General features: G+C 38.3%; 1 protein-coding gene across 4 annotated transcripts in view; it reads right to left on the reverse strand.

Moving 5' to 3' along the window:
• The window catches only part of ABL2 (ABL proto-oncogene 2, non-receptor tyrosine kinase), a 116,259-nt gene that overhangs the window by 53,977 nt on the left and 48,956 nt on the right, over positions 1 to 13,326 (reverse strand). The window lies entirely within an intron of this gene.

Consider the following 13,326-nt stretch of genomic DNA (forward strand, 5'->3'; position numbering starts at 1 on the left):
CCAGGCTCTGAGCCATCAGCCCAGAGCCCGACGAGGGGCTCGAACTCACGGACCGCGAGATCATGATCTGAGCTGAAGTCAGACGCTTAACCAACTGAGCCACCCAGGCACCCCAAGAGACTAATTTGTTTTAGAAAGTGCTAGAAAATACAGCAGGAACTATGTCTATCCCTTCAAAATTTGCTGTTATTGGTTGTTTCTGTATCATTACCTTGCGGCCTTCCTGGAAATCTGATTAAAAGCCACAGGTAGTTACACTTTTTAATACTTGGCTAACATAGAGTAACACAGAATTATATTAATCTCTCAAATTATCTAAATTGAATTGATGTAATATGTTTAAATGCAGGCTTCTCTGAAGTTGCTTGTATTGATACAAAAATCACTTCTTATACAAGTACTCTACCTTCTGCACCACTCCTATATAAACATTACTTAAATCAAATATGAAAATAAATTAAATTTAATTAAATTTAAAAATCAATTACGAGGCTTTGAAACATGTACCAGTATATATCTAATTATCATATTAATGTGTATCTAATTGATATATATCTAATTGTCAAATTCTCATAATAATCTTATCAGGTAAAGAGCCAAGATTACACAGATTTGCTCCAATTTCCTCCATCTTCCCTACATGCTATATTTCATTATAAAAATTCATCTTTGAAAGATAATACTGAGATACAGGTCTTTAAAAATACTTAAATGTATTCTTGGGGTGCCTGGGTGGCTCAGTCGGTTGAGTGGCCGACTTCGGCTTAGGTCATGATCTCGCGGTCCGTGAGTTCAAGCCCCGCGTCGGGCTCTGTGCTGACAGCTCAGAGCCTAGAGCCTGCTTCAGATTCTGTGTCTCCCTCTCTCTGACCCTCCCCCGTTCATGTTCTGTCTGTCTCTGTCTCAAAAATAAATAAAACATTAAAAAAAAATTTTTTTTTTTAAAATACTTAAATGTATTCTTAATAAAAAGTACTAGGGGGGCGCCTGGGTGGCTCAGTAGGTTGAGCATCCAACTTCGGCTCAGGTCATGATCTCACAGCTCCTGAGTTCGAGCCCTGCATCAGGCTCTGTGCTGACAGCTCAGACCCTGGAGCCTGCTTCAGATTCTGTGTCTCCCTCTCTCTCTGCCCCACCCCACCCCACTCGCATTCTGTCTCTGTCTCTCTCAAAAATAAACAAACAATAAAATTAAAAAAAAAAAAAAAGTACTAGGTACCTTATATGACAATTCACAATTTTTTAAATGTAATCACTTAATCCAGCGTTTCTCAACCATGACACTACTGACATCTGGGTCAGCTAATTCTTTGTTTTGGAAAGCTGTCCTGTGCATTGTAGAATGTTTAGCAGCATCCCTGGCCTCTACTCACTGAATATCAGTTCTACTCTATCCTCAGTTGTGACAACCAAAAATGTTTCCAAAGGTTATCAAAAGTCTCATGGAGGGCAAGTTGAGAACCACTGATTTTACCTTTACACAAAACTTTGTATGATACACAAACCTTTGACAAAAGTAGTAACTGAGTCGTATACAAACCCAAGTTTTCAGACTCTGAAGCCAATGTACCCTTCTCTATACCACATCTGCTTCCCCTTCCACAGTAAAGAAAATCCACCCACCCATAACCAACAGTAAAGAAAATATGTGATAGTGTGACCCTGCATACAAACATGTACAAGTGACAGAGTCATAAAACATTTTTACTACAGGTGATGCATTTTTATGTTTGGTCTCCCTTCCCTGTCCACCTTCTCAACTGCTGGTGGCTTCCCAGTGAATTGATTTCACAACCTACAATCGGAAAACTACTATCCAAGGCAATAAAATGAGCCAATCTGTTGTATTAGTGTTCTACTGTGTTTTATAAAGTTTTTCAACATTAAGAGATAGTACAATAAGGTGCTCTAGTTAATCCAAGTCCCATCTAGATGATCTATCTGAATCTTTTCTCAGATTTTGTTGCTCTGCAACAAAAACCCAAACTGAATGATTCCCTAGAGTGGGTTCTACAACGTAAGCATACACGAAAATCACCTGAAGGACAAGCTGGAAAACACAGATTATAGGGCATAACTCTTGAGTTTCTGATTCAGCTGGCCAAGGGTGGGTACCTGAGAATATGCATTTCTGATATCACCCAGAAGTAATATTGATACTAATGGTCTATGAATCAAACTTTCAAACCATTTCCCAGAACTTTCTCAGAACCGGGATAAGGAGAGGCACCCGGATGGCTCAGTCAGTTGAGCGTCCAACTTCAGCTCAGGTCATGATCTCGCAATTCACAGGTTTGAGCCCACATTGGGCTCCGTGCTGACAGCTCAGAGCCTGAAGCCTACTTCAGATTTTGTGTGTGTATGTCTCTCTCTCTCTCTGTCTGCCCCTCCCCTGCTTGTGCTCTCTCTCTCTCTCTAAAATAAATAAAAACATTAAAAAAAAAAACAAACAAACGGGGATAAGGAGATAGGTGAAACTGGTGAAGGCAATTAAGAGTACACCTTCATGGTGAGCACTGAATGTACAGAATTGTTGAATCACTGTTGTACACCTGAAACTAATTTAACACTGTGTATTAATTATGCTGGAATTAAAAAAAAGAAATGGGTATAAGGAGTCATAAACAGAATATTTTTAAAAGAGGATATGATAATCTACATAACCCAACCTAAGATTAATATATTTTTAAATACTTATTTCAAGACTTAAAACTAAATGAATCATGTGTAGGTATGTGTGTGTGTGTGTGTGTGTGTGTGTGTGTGTGTGTATGTGTGTGTGTAGTTGATAAATAATGAATATTTAATATGTGCCACACTCTGGGATAACATGCTAAGTCAGTATTTCCTGAACCATGCTCCATCAGAGTAGGTTACGTAGATGTCATAGGACAAGTATTTCTATAGTTAAATAAGATTGGAAAATACTAAATAAAACTAGTTCTACAAGAAATGTCTAACTTATTAGAGCAAGTAATATACTCATGTTCATAGTAGCCCTCCAAAAAGCAGCGACATCACATAGCAGATCTCAGATTTTTCGCTGAGCATCTCAAAGACTAGTATTCCAGGGAATGCACGCAGAGATGTGAATTGAGGGGGGAAAGAAAGGCATGGATATAGCTACATGTTGAGCACTTCATGCACATCAACTGAATTTTCTAATTTTCATAATAATCCTGTCAGGTAAATAATGTGTCCAAGATCACAAGGAGACCTGCAGAGTAACCCACATTTAAAACCCAGGTGCTGGTCTGTCTCCAAAGTCCTGTGACACAGTCTTTTAATGAGAAAATAAGAAAAATGACGGGAAAACAAGAAACATTACTTATGAGGTTATAAAAAGGCCCAACAAAAATGGGAGGAGACGCGAAGAAAACAACACACTTAAAACAAAAAAAAAAAAGGAAAAAAAAGGTAAAACTTGAATACTTCACCAAAGAGGTTATATGAATGGCAAACAGGTACGTGAAAAGATGCTCAACGACAACAAACATTAAGGAAATACAAATTACAACCACGAGATACCACTACATGCTTATGAGAATGGCTAATATAAAAAAACACTGACACGGATGTTGACCAACTGGAACTCCCATACTTTGCTAGGCAGAACACAAAGTGATACAGTCACTCTGGTCAACAGTTCGGCAGTTTCTTATAAAATAAAACACACAATTACCATATGACCCAGCAATCCCACTAGTGGGTATCTACCCTGGAGAAATGAAAACTTATAGTCACAAAGACCTGTACAGAAATGTTTACGGCAGGTCTATTTCTAACTGTCCCAAACTGCAAACAACCTAAATGTCCTTCAATAGACGAGCGGATAAACAAACTATGGTACATCCACACAATGGAATACAAGTAGCAATAAAAAAAGAATGAACTATTAATATACACAACAACTTGCATAAGTCTCAAAGATATTATATTCTTAGTTTCCAAGAGAAGCCAGTCTCAAGAAGTTACATGCTGCAGGGGCACCTGGGTGGTTCAGTTGGTTGAATGAGCCGATTTCAGCTCAGGTCATGATCCCAGGGTCATGGGATCGAGCCCCGTGTCGGGCTCTGTGCTGAGAGTGGAGCCTGCCTGGGATTCTCTCTCTTCCTCTCTCTGCCCCTCTCCTGCTTGCACACGCATGTGTGCATGCACACGCTTTCTCTCTCTCAAAATAATTTTTTTTTTAATTTTTTTTTTTAATTTTTTTTTAATTTTTTATTTTTTTCAACGTTTATTTATTTTTGGGACAGAGAGAGACAGAGCATGAACGGGGGAGGGACAGAGAGAGAGGGAGACACAGAATCTGAAACAGGCTCCAGGCTCTGAGCCATCAGCCCAGAGCCTGACGCGGGGCTCGAACTCACGGACCGTGAGATCGTGACCTGGCTGAAGTCGGACGCTTAACCGACTGCGCCACCCAGGCGCCCCTCAAAATAATTTTTAAAAAGGTGGGGAGAAGATGAGAATACAGAGGGAACGCACAATAAAGTTTGTTGGGATAATGTAATTGCTCTGCTGATTGTGAGCTTACACAAAACTACAGAAGTTAAAATGCATACAACTGTACAAACAAAAAAAACCAATTTTACTGTATGGTAATTTTAAAAATAAAGAGAAAAAAGGCAAAACATAGGTTGATACACATTTCACACCAGTTAAATGAAAACAATCATAACCATGCCATATATTCATTCCCACATGTACAGAACACTAAAATTTAGCAATACCTACAGATAAGAATTTGCAGCTTAAGAACTTAAAATTTCCACTTATTTTTAGATAAAAATATCCTTTTGTTCATAATCGTGACACAAGTTGAGAGGAAAGGGCCTTCCTAAACACATAAGATTTGTGGAATTTAGAATTCCAAGATCTTTGCATCTTAGCAGAAACACATCATTGCCTATGTTGTTAAGGCAAAAGATAATGAAATATCTCAGGGATGAAAGGAATGTGCCAATCCTCTTTCCCTCGTGGAATTCTCAAAGTCCATGTAGCTGGCACCTGGTACAGTGACTTCAGTGCAAGCTCAGAGCTGACATTCCTAGGAAGGGACTCACAAATAAACCTACATCATTCCTAAAGATCTACAATACAATCCTCTGTAATCCAAGCAGTCAGCTGTTCGAGACTAGAAGTATGCAACAACTGCTCACGCACGCATGCACACAAACACACACACACTTTTCTGTGCACGGAATGTTTATGAATGTGTCTGTGTACCCATAAAGGAACAAAATAACGCAATCCACAAGAAATTCTGAAATGCCTAACTCCGAGTAACTAATACATTGATGAATTACTATTGAAATCTTTACTGAACATCCACTTTGTACCAAGTACTAGTAACAAGCACCAGGAATAGATCAGTAAAGTGGAAAGATGAAATCTGGCTCAGATTTATACACCTCAGAAATGTGGTGCTCACGATCACCTCCAGTTTAAAGACAAGTCATTTTTATATCAACCATCTGAAGCAGGTGAAGTGAATGAGATGAAGACATTCCAAGTAAAGTGTGATTAATGGTAATAAGATGCATAGTACATTCTACAAACTGAAAAAAAAGGATTATGGCCCAAGGTTTGTTTTTTTTGAATGGAGGGGACATGTGCATAAAATGAAGTGCTAAGAAAATTAAAGTAGGAGCGGTAAGCAAGGACCAGATCTTAGAGAAGTTTGAATGCCATGACAAAAAATTCAGATTTATCTTGCTGGCAATTAGAAACCATTGAAGAGTAACAATTTCCAGAGTTTTTCTTTCAGACAAATAGGTGTTTTGAGTTTTCCAGATTATGGGGGAGGGGGAAAATAGTTAAACCAAAGAAATTAAAAAAAACACTACACACACTAGGTCAGAGATAATAAATAGTGCTTCTCTAGCCTCAATAAAACAATATTATCAGAGCACCTAAGGGCTCAAGTCAGTTAAGGGTCCAACTCTTGGTTTCGGCTCAGGTCATGATCTCATGGTTCGTGGGTTCAAGCCCCATGTGGCACTCCACGCTGTCCATGCAGAGCCTGCTTGGGATATTCTCTTTCTCTATCCCTCTACCCTTCCCCCCCCCTTTAAAAAACCCAAAATACTGTTCTTATTCAAAGAACATCCTGCATAATATTAATAATTGGGATTTGTAACTTTACTATTTACAAATCATTTTAAATTTTATTATTTTTTTGAGAGAGCATGGGAGGGGCAGAGGAAAAAAGAGAGAGAGAATCTTAAGCAGGCTCCATGCCCAGGCTAAGCCCAACACCCAACGTGGAACCCTGTGTCCAACAGGAAGACCAATATGGGACTCGATCTCACAACCGTGATGAGATCATTACCTGAGCAGAAATCACGAATCGGACGCTTAACTGACTGAGCCACCAGGTGCCCCTACACATTATTTTAAACAAAAATTGCTAACATTCACTGTTTCATAAACTAAAAAATGATGACATATGTTAACTGAAACATTGCCCTTGTTCTAACATCAAAATTATATATAGATGAGAGAATGTGACCAATGTACTCACTGGCTGAAAATACTTCAAATTAGTTCTTCTATGGCTTACCATCTCTTTCCAGCCCTAACTCCACTCCTTTTGTTTAGGCCATCTTCATTTTTCACGTAGGTCCTTGCAATGGTTTCCTCACTGGTCTCTCCACCTCTGGACTTCTCTAACATCATTATAATATGCATAAACAACCAAGATGATTTTTTTTTCTTGAGCACAAGAAAATCTGATCACAACATACTCTGTTTAAAAGATTCCAATGATTTCTCCATTGCATTCAAGTTAAAGCCTAATTTCCCTCACATGGCATAAAAGGCTCTTTCACAGTGACTGAGGCCTTACCTCTCCTGCCCATTCTCTTTTTTGATAAACACCTGGCCTCTCACACTATGCTTTGGACATGCTCAACTCTAGTTTCACAGATTGTCTCTTATTTTGGCAAATACTATTCCCTTGACCCCAAATATTTTCTGCCCGTTGTCCCCACTCCCACTTTGCCTGGCTAACTCCAACTGCTTCAGATCTCAATCCAGTGTCTCGTTCCAGTAAATAACATCCACAGACACAAGAAAAACATCTCATTAAAAAATGCACAAAAGAAGTTGATTATTGTTCCAAATTTTTCAGTTCCTCACTATTATAGAATTATAATGCATATCCTTGGCTAAAGACTTTGCGGTTACCTACCACTGGAATAGGCAAAGTAGATCTCCCTTCCCCACTGATGCTGGGCTTGGTCATGTAACCTTCTCTGCCCAACAGTGTGGGCAGTATGCCAATTTGGAGCTGGGACTTTAATAGCCTTCATGTGTGTTTGTTTCTCACCCTTCTTGTGTTCCTGCTGTCTGCACTAGATGACTGTGGGACATGCAGAGCAGACCTGTGGGCACAGAGCCAAATCTCACTGAACCTAGGCAAGCTCAGCTGGGATCAACAAAATCCCAGCTGACCCAGACACTGATGAGAAGGAAAAAAAGGAAATGCCGTTTTTAAGATACTGAGATCCAGATTATTTATTACATAGCATTTTTGCAGCAATGACTGATATAATATTTCCAACCAAATTTTACTTTTAATTATCAAAATATATACTTACATTGTTTTGTGGTTATGTGCCAGTAGGTTAAAATCCTAAATCAATCATAAAAAGTTTTAAACAGAGAAACTAAAAAGAAAATAATTTCAATTTATGTATCTGTCGTAGGTGAAGAGAACTAGGACATGGTATTTAGGTGGTCAAAATACATTAGGATAAACTTCCATGAGGAAAGTGGAATAGAAACACAAATTCAAAGAAAAACAGGAATAATTTCCAACTTTCAGCTGTTAAAAAAGAGCCTGTTTATATACTTCATAAAATAATGCTAATAATGGATAATGGTAATGATGAATCACTACAGTATTTAGATTCCTAGATACATTTTTTAAAATGATGTTTTGCTTTAGGGGCACCTAGGTGGCTCAGTTGGTTGATAATCTGACTCTTGATTTTGGCTCAGATCGTGATCCCAGGGTTGTGGGATCGAGCCCCCCATCAGACTCAGCATTGAGCATGGAGCCTGTTTGGGATTCTCTCACTCCCTCCCTTTACCCCTCTCCCATGCACGTGCTCACTCACATGCTCTCTCTCTCTCTCTCTCTCTCTCTCTCTCTCTCTCTGAAACATAAGTAATAAGTAATAAATAATGATGTTTTATTTTAAAATGTCGCTATTTATAAAATACAAAAAATTATATAATTTGCAATTATTTCAACTTATGATGAAACTGGTTTCTGATATGACCCAAAACACGTGCAAGAGAGCAGCTACTTTCTTTCTCTTGGTGTATAGTTCTATGAATCTTAATACATGTACAAATTCATGTAATCAACACCTGTTTCTATAAGATACAGAACACACACACAAGATACAGAACAATCATCCCCCTCATGCTATCCCTTCATGGCCACATCCTCTTCTCACCTAGATCTTTCATAAGCCTTTGAGGAAATATGTGAACACCAAAGTTTGAAGAAAACCACTATGACACTAACTAGCATGACTTGCTACCCCAGTTATGGAGGCTTCAGATTTTTAGCCAAATTCAAGTTCATTTAGTAATACTAATAATGCCCAAAATATCCAATAAACAATAGTAAAATCTACTCTGTGGGCCAAATAATATATTCAAGTCGATCAATCTTGAGCTGGTTAATAAACTCCTTGACTCATAGTTTACTGCAATCAAGACTTAAGTTTCTCCACAACACTCATAGAGGATGATACAGACTAAGTTCATTTCACAGTTAGGAAGTACAACACGTACTTAATTATGCTACACCTTACCTACAATGAAAGAGAAATAAAATTCAGGAAGGAACTCTGTGAAACTTCAAAGAATGAGTTTTCATGTTCATGTTTTCATGTGCCCAGACAAGTCCTGCATAATTTATTCTCTCATTTCTAAAAAAGGAACAATAAAATCATCAGCCTAAGTACCACTGGTCACAAATGCCCCTTATTGATTGCTGTTATTTCCCCAAGAAAAAAATCCCAACAGAGACCACAAACACTTTTCTCCTCACTAAAACTGATCACAGAGTTAAAACTCAAAAGATTTCATGGCAAAGTGAAAAACAAATTCAACTTAAAAATAATAATAGGTAATCTGCATTTTCAAATAGATGAGAATTAAAAGCTGGTATATGCTACACTTCAAGACCCGGTTAACTCCTTAACCAGGTCTTATCCTAGAGAAGATGGTGAAGCAGGCCTTGACAGGCAGGTACCCTCCTTTCCCGACCTGTCTTCCCAGCTGCCAAGGACTTTAACTCCTCACGACGTAACTACTCTGTGTGCACATATACATGAATGCACATACAGACTGTCCCAAATCAGTCTTTTTCTATTTAAAGAGCTGAAGTTATTTTATCTCTGATTGGAAGGTAGTAATAGGAGGAAGAGACTAGATTCCACTTATTTTAATAAAGAGCTAAAGGTGTTTACTCCTCTAAGCAAGGTCTGCCAAACAACTGTGCTCTAGAGCCTTAGAATTTAAAGATAATCTATGAAATTTAAAGATAACCTGATAAATAACATTTACAAAGAATAATGGCACTGAATCCCACCCTGCCCAAAAGTTACATAGTAATATTTATGTTTTAACAGGTTACACAGTTAAAAATAAAAGAAATTTCCCCAAAGAATTTTAAGCGTTAACAAGGAGGCAGAAAAACACTGCTGGTTTTCTTCCAATCATGTCATAAAGCATATTCTTTTCCGATTAGACAGACATACAGGCTAGCTGTTTTATTTTCTTTTTATGTTTCTTTATTTTTGAGAAAGAGAGAGAGCACAAGTGGGGGAGTGGCAGAGAGAGAGAGGGAGACACAAAATTCGAAGGAGGCTCCCAGTTCTGAGCTATCAGGACAGAGTCTGAAAGAGGGCTCAAACTCACAAACAACTGAGATCATGACCTGGGTTGAAGTCGGACGCTTAACCGATTGAGCCACCCAGGTGCCCTGCTAACTCTGTTTTAACTCTAGCCATATAGCAAACAAATCTCCATTGAAGATACTAAATTAACAGGGTAGACAAATGTCTACCCAGAATATTATGAGGAAATTTGTAGTGTAAAATATGCATATAGCAAGCCCCATTTGGACATTTAGAAACTATTAAAAATCATAAATTATAAAGAAAAGTTTAAGAAAAATTTCCATGTGCATCCTTCCAAAACCATTAGGAAATACTTTGAAAGCATGTTCTAGGAAACAGCTGATATAATTAGAGTAACAAATTTTAAAGCTACAAAAGGCTTTAATGACTTTTTAGAAATAATAACCCTTTCCTTTGTGCAAAACAAAGAATGAAGGTAAAGAACCTATAGATCAGAGATATGAGATACGTATTAGTTCTATTAGACAGTTTATCATTAAATAATTATATCGATTATTAAATATATCATTGTAACAAATAGGTCTTACCTGGATATCAATCCAAATTAACTGACAAAGAATGACATTTGAACACTAAGTGAATGTGACTACATAAAAGCCAAACAAATAAATGTTTTTTTTTTAAAGTATAAACTACAATGACGCTCTCAAAAAAAACCCTGAAGCATACTGTTACCTGTGAGAAAACGTACTGGCAAACAAGCATTTTTATTACAGTTTCCCCTTATTGTGTGTATGTATGTGCATCTCAAATTTTATGTGAAGGAAAAAAAAATTCACATTCTGTACAGACTGACCTATGTATATGCCGTAAAAACAGTCGCAGAGCCTCCCTTCACCCCTAACGGTTTCTCTTCCTTTGTTTCCCTCTGACTTTCCCTCTCCCTCCCTGCATGCCCTGGCAACATAGGATTCCCTCCCCTTCTCCTACCTCCTCACCTTGGATCAGGAAAAAGTTTACCCTATCACTATACTTACAGACAGAGGAGATGCAAAGCCTTTCCAATACTATAGTTCCTCTTTTATATTGTCCCCGGAAATTTCCACATCCGTATGTACACTTGAAAACTGGTCTGAAATACTTTCATACATGAATATCATTTCATTCAGTCCACAGTGCAGTCTTAAAACCTTCTCTAACTTCATACCCTTCAACTTGTCTACCAGTTCTAAGCAAAAAGGAGAAAGGAGGCTTAGAACCTTCTTAGATTATCCCTGTCATGTTAGTGCCTGAAACTTTTGTTACTCCCTGTGAAATTTCTAGAGCATTTTTTATCTCAGGAAGATGAAAAAAGATAGGAGATGGATTTGTATTGGTTTGTTTTGGGCACAGACTGGCAAAGTTGAAAGCCTACGTGGCCACAGCAGCAAGAAAATGAAGGATGTCAAAGCCAGAGAGAGAAAATAAAGAGGGACAGGATGTGAGTCCAGGCTGCAAGGTGTTCACCTAGCTTCTTGACCCTATTCCCTGGACCCCGCTGAATTGGCCTCCTGTGCCCTGTCCAACTCAGAAGAAGAAAAGCCATCAGCAGTCACTTGAAGCTGGTAGAAACCAGACTTCCACTGCTAAGACTGTTTCACAATAGCAGAAACTTAATAAATATTTGGTGGCGCATTTAGAATATTAACACAGACAAGTGTGAAGCTACCTAAAAGAAATGAATTAGCTATTTGAGGAGTGGGCTAGAATGGCAGGAACCATTCTCCTTAAATGGATGTCCTAAAGGAATAAACAACTAGCTCTTAATTTTAGTCTCCTAGCAGACAGATATGCTAGGAAGTTTTACTACTGTCTGGCATGCCACGGTCTTGTAAGTCCAGTAAGTGGGAATGTGAGCTCATGCCCCAGGCAGTAACAAATACACGCTGACGAAAGGGAATGATGAAGTAAATTAATAAAGGAGATCCCAGGCTACACAAACCCCTACCACAGTCTCTACAATCAAAAGAAGTTATAACAAATTAATCAAGATCAATAATCACTCCTTTTTAATTATATGCATAAGAGTTTTTTAAAATCCTGAGAGTATTCCACTTGGGAGATGAGGGCAAGTATGTGGTAGAGTGAAGCGCTATTCAAAAAAACAGAAGTAATAAGGCTGTTATTAACAGCAGCCAATTTTAATTTTTACTGTTGTTACATGTTCCTGTCCTAAGAAAAATACAAGCAGGTGAGCATTTTTTAGAAGTAAAACTCTGATTTTGATAAGCCAAGCTTAGGAGTCAGCATGCCAATAGAAAAAATAAGCTTTAATTTCACACCATAGCCTAGGCCAGGGGAAGAGAGAGACTAGTAAGGAGATTTCTGTTCCTGACAAGAAGAAAAGGATTAAAAACACTGTAAGAGATTAAAAATCAATCAATCAATCATACAAACAAACAAACAAAAACACTAAGAGGAATGAACTCTGGTTGCAAGCCGAGCTGCCACCCTAAGCATCTTGATTATTCCAAAGATGCCCTGAGATCCAACCCAACCCTTCTGGCTTCTGCCAGAGAAGCACAGTTAACAGCCAAATCAAGTTCCAAGAATAGTCATGACATACCATCCCCTTCCAACTACAGTTAACCTCAGGGAGAATGAAGTTCTGGGGCGCCTGGCTGGCTCAGTCAGAAGAGCATGCTGACTTCATCTTGGGGTCGTGAGTTCAAACCCCTTGTTGAGTGCAGAGATTACTTAAATAAAACTTTAAATTAAAAAAAAAAAAAGGAACAAAGGTCTGATACATGCTATAACACAGTGAACCTTGAAAACACTGTGCTAGTGGAATAAACTAAATACACTTATGTGAAATATCTAGAATAGGCAAATTCTTACAGAAGGAAAGTAGATTAGAGGTAACCAGAGACTGAGGAGAGAGGAATGGGGACACATTTTCTGTTTGAGTTGTTTAAAAAGGTTCGCAAGTAGATAGTGGTGATAGCTGCATTACACTGTAAATGTACTTGATGCCACTGAATTGTACACTTAAAAATGATTAAAATGACAGATTTTATGTTACATAAATGTTCCAACAATACAAAAATGTTTTAAAAGAGTGATCCCATAAAAACTTATCTGCTGCAGGCAGGTAGGTCTGCCATGGAAAAGTCGGCCTACAACAGGAAAAAAAATTATTGTTAGAAAGGCCTTAGGGTACCTGGGTGGCTAAGCTGGTTAAGCGTCTCACTTCAGCTCAGGTCATGATCTCACAGTTTGTAAGTTCAAGCCCCATGTCGGGCTCTGTACTGACAGCTCAGAGCCTGGAGCCTGCTTTGGATTCTGTGTCTCCATCTCTCTCTGCCCCTCCCCTGCTCGCTCGTTCTCTCTCTCAAATAAATGTTAAAAAATTTTTTTTTAATTTAATACAACCAAATAAAATGGGTGACTCAGTTGGTTT

The sequence above is a fragment of the Neofelis nebulosa genome, chromosome 15 (genome assembly GCF_028018385.1).
Source record: "Neofelis nebulosa isolate mNeoNeb1 chromosome 15, mNeoNeb1.pri, whole genome shotgun sequence".
NCBI classification, from domain to species: domain Eukaryota; kingdom Metazoa; phylum Chordata; class Mammalia; order Carnivora; family Felidae; genus Neofelis; species Neofelis nebulosa.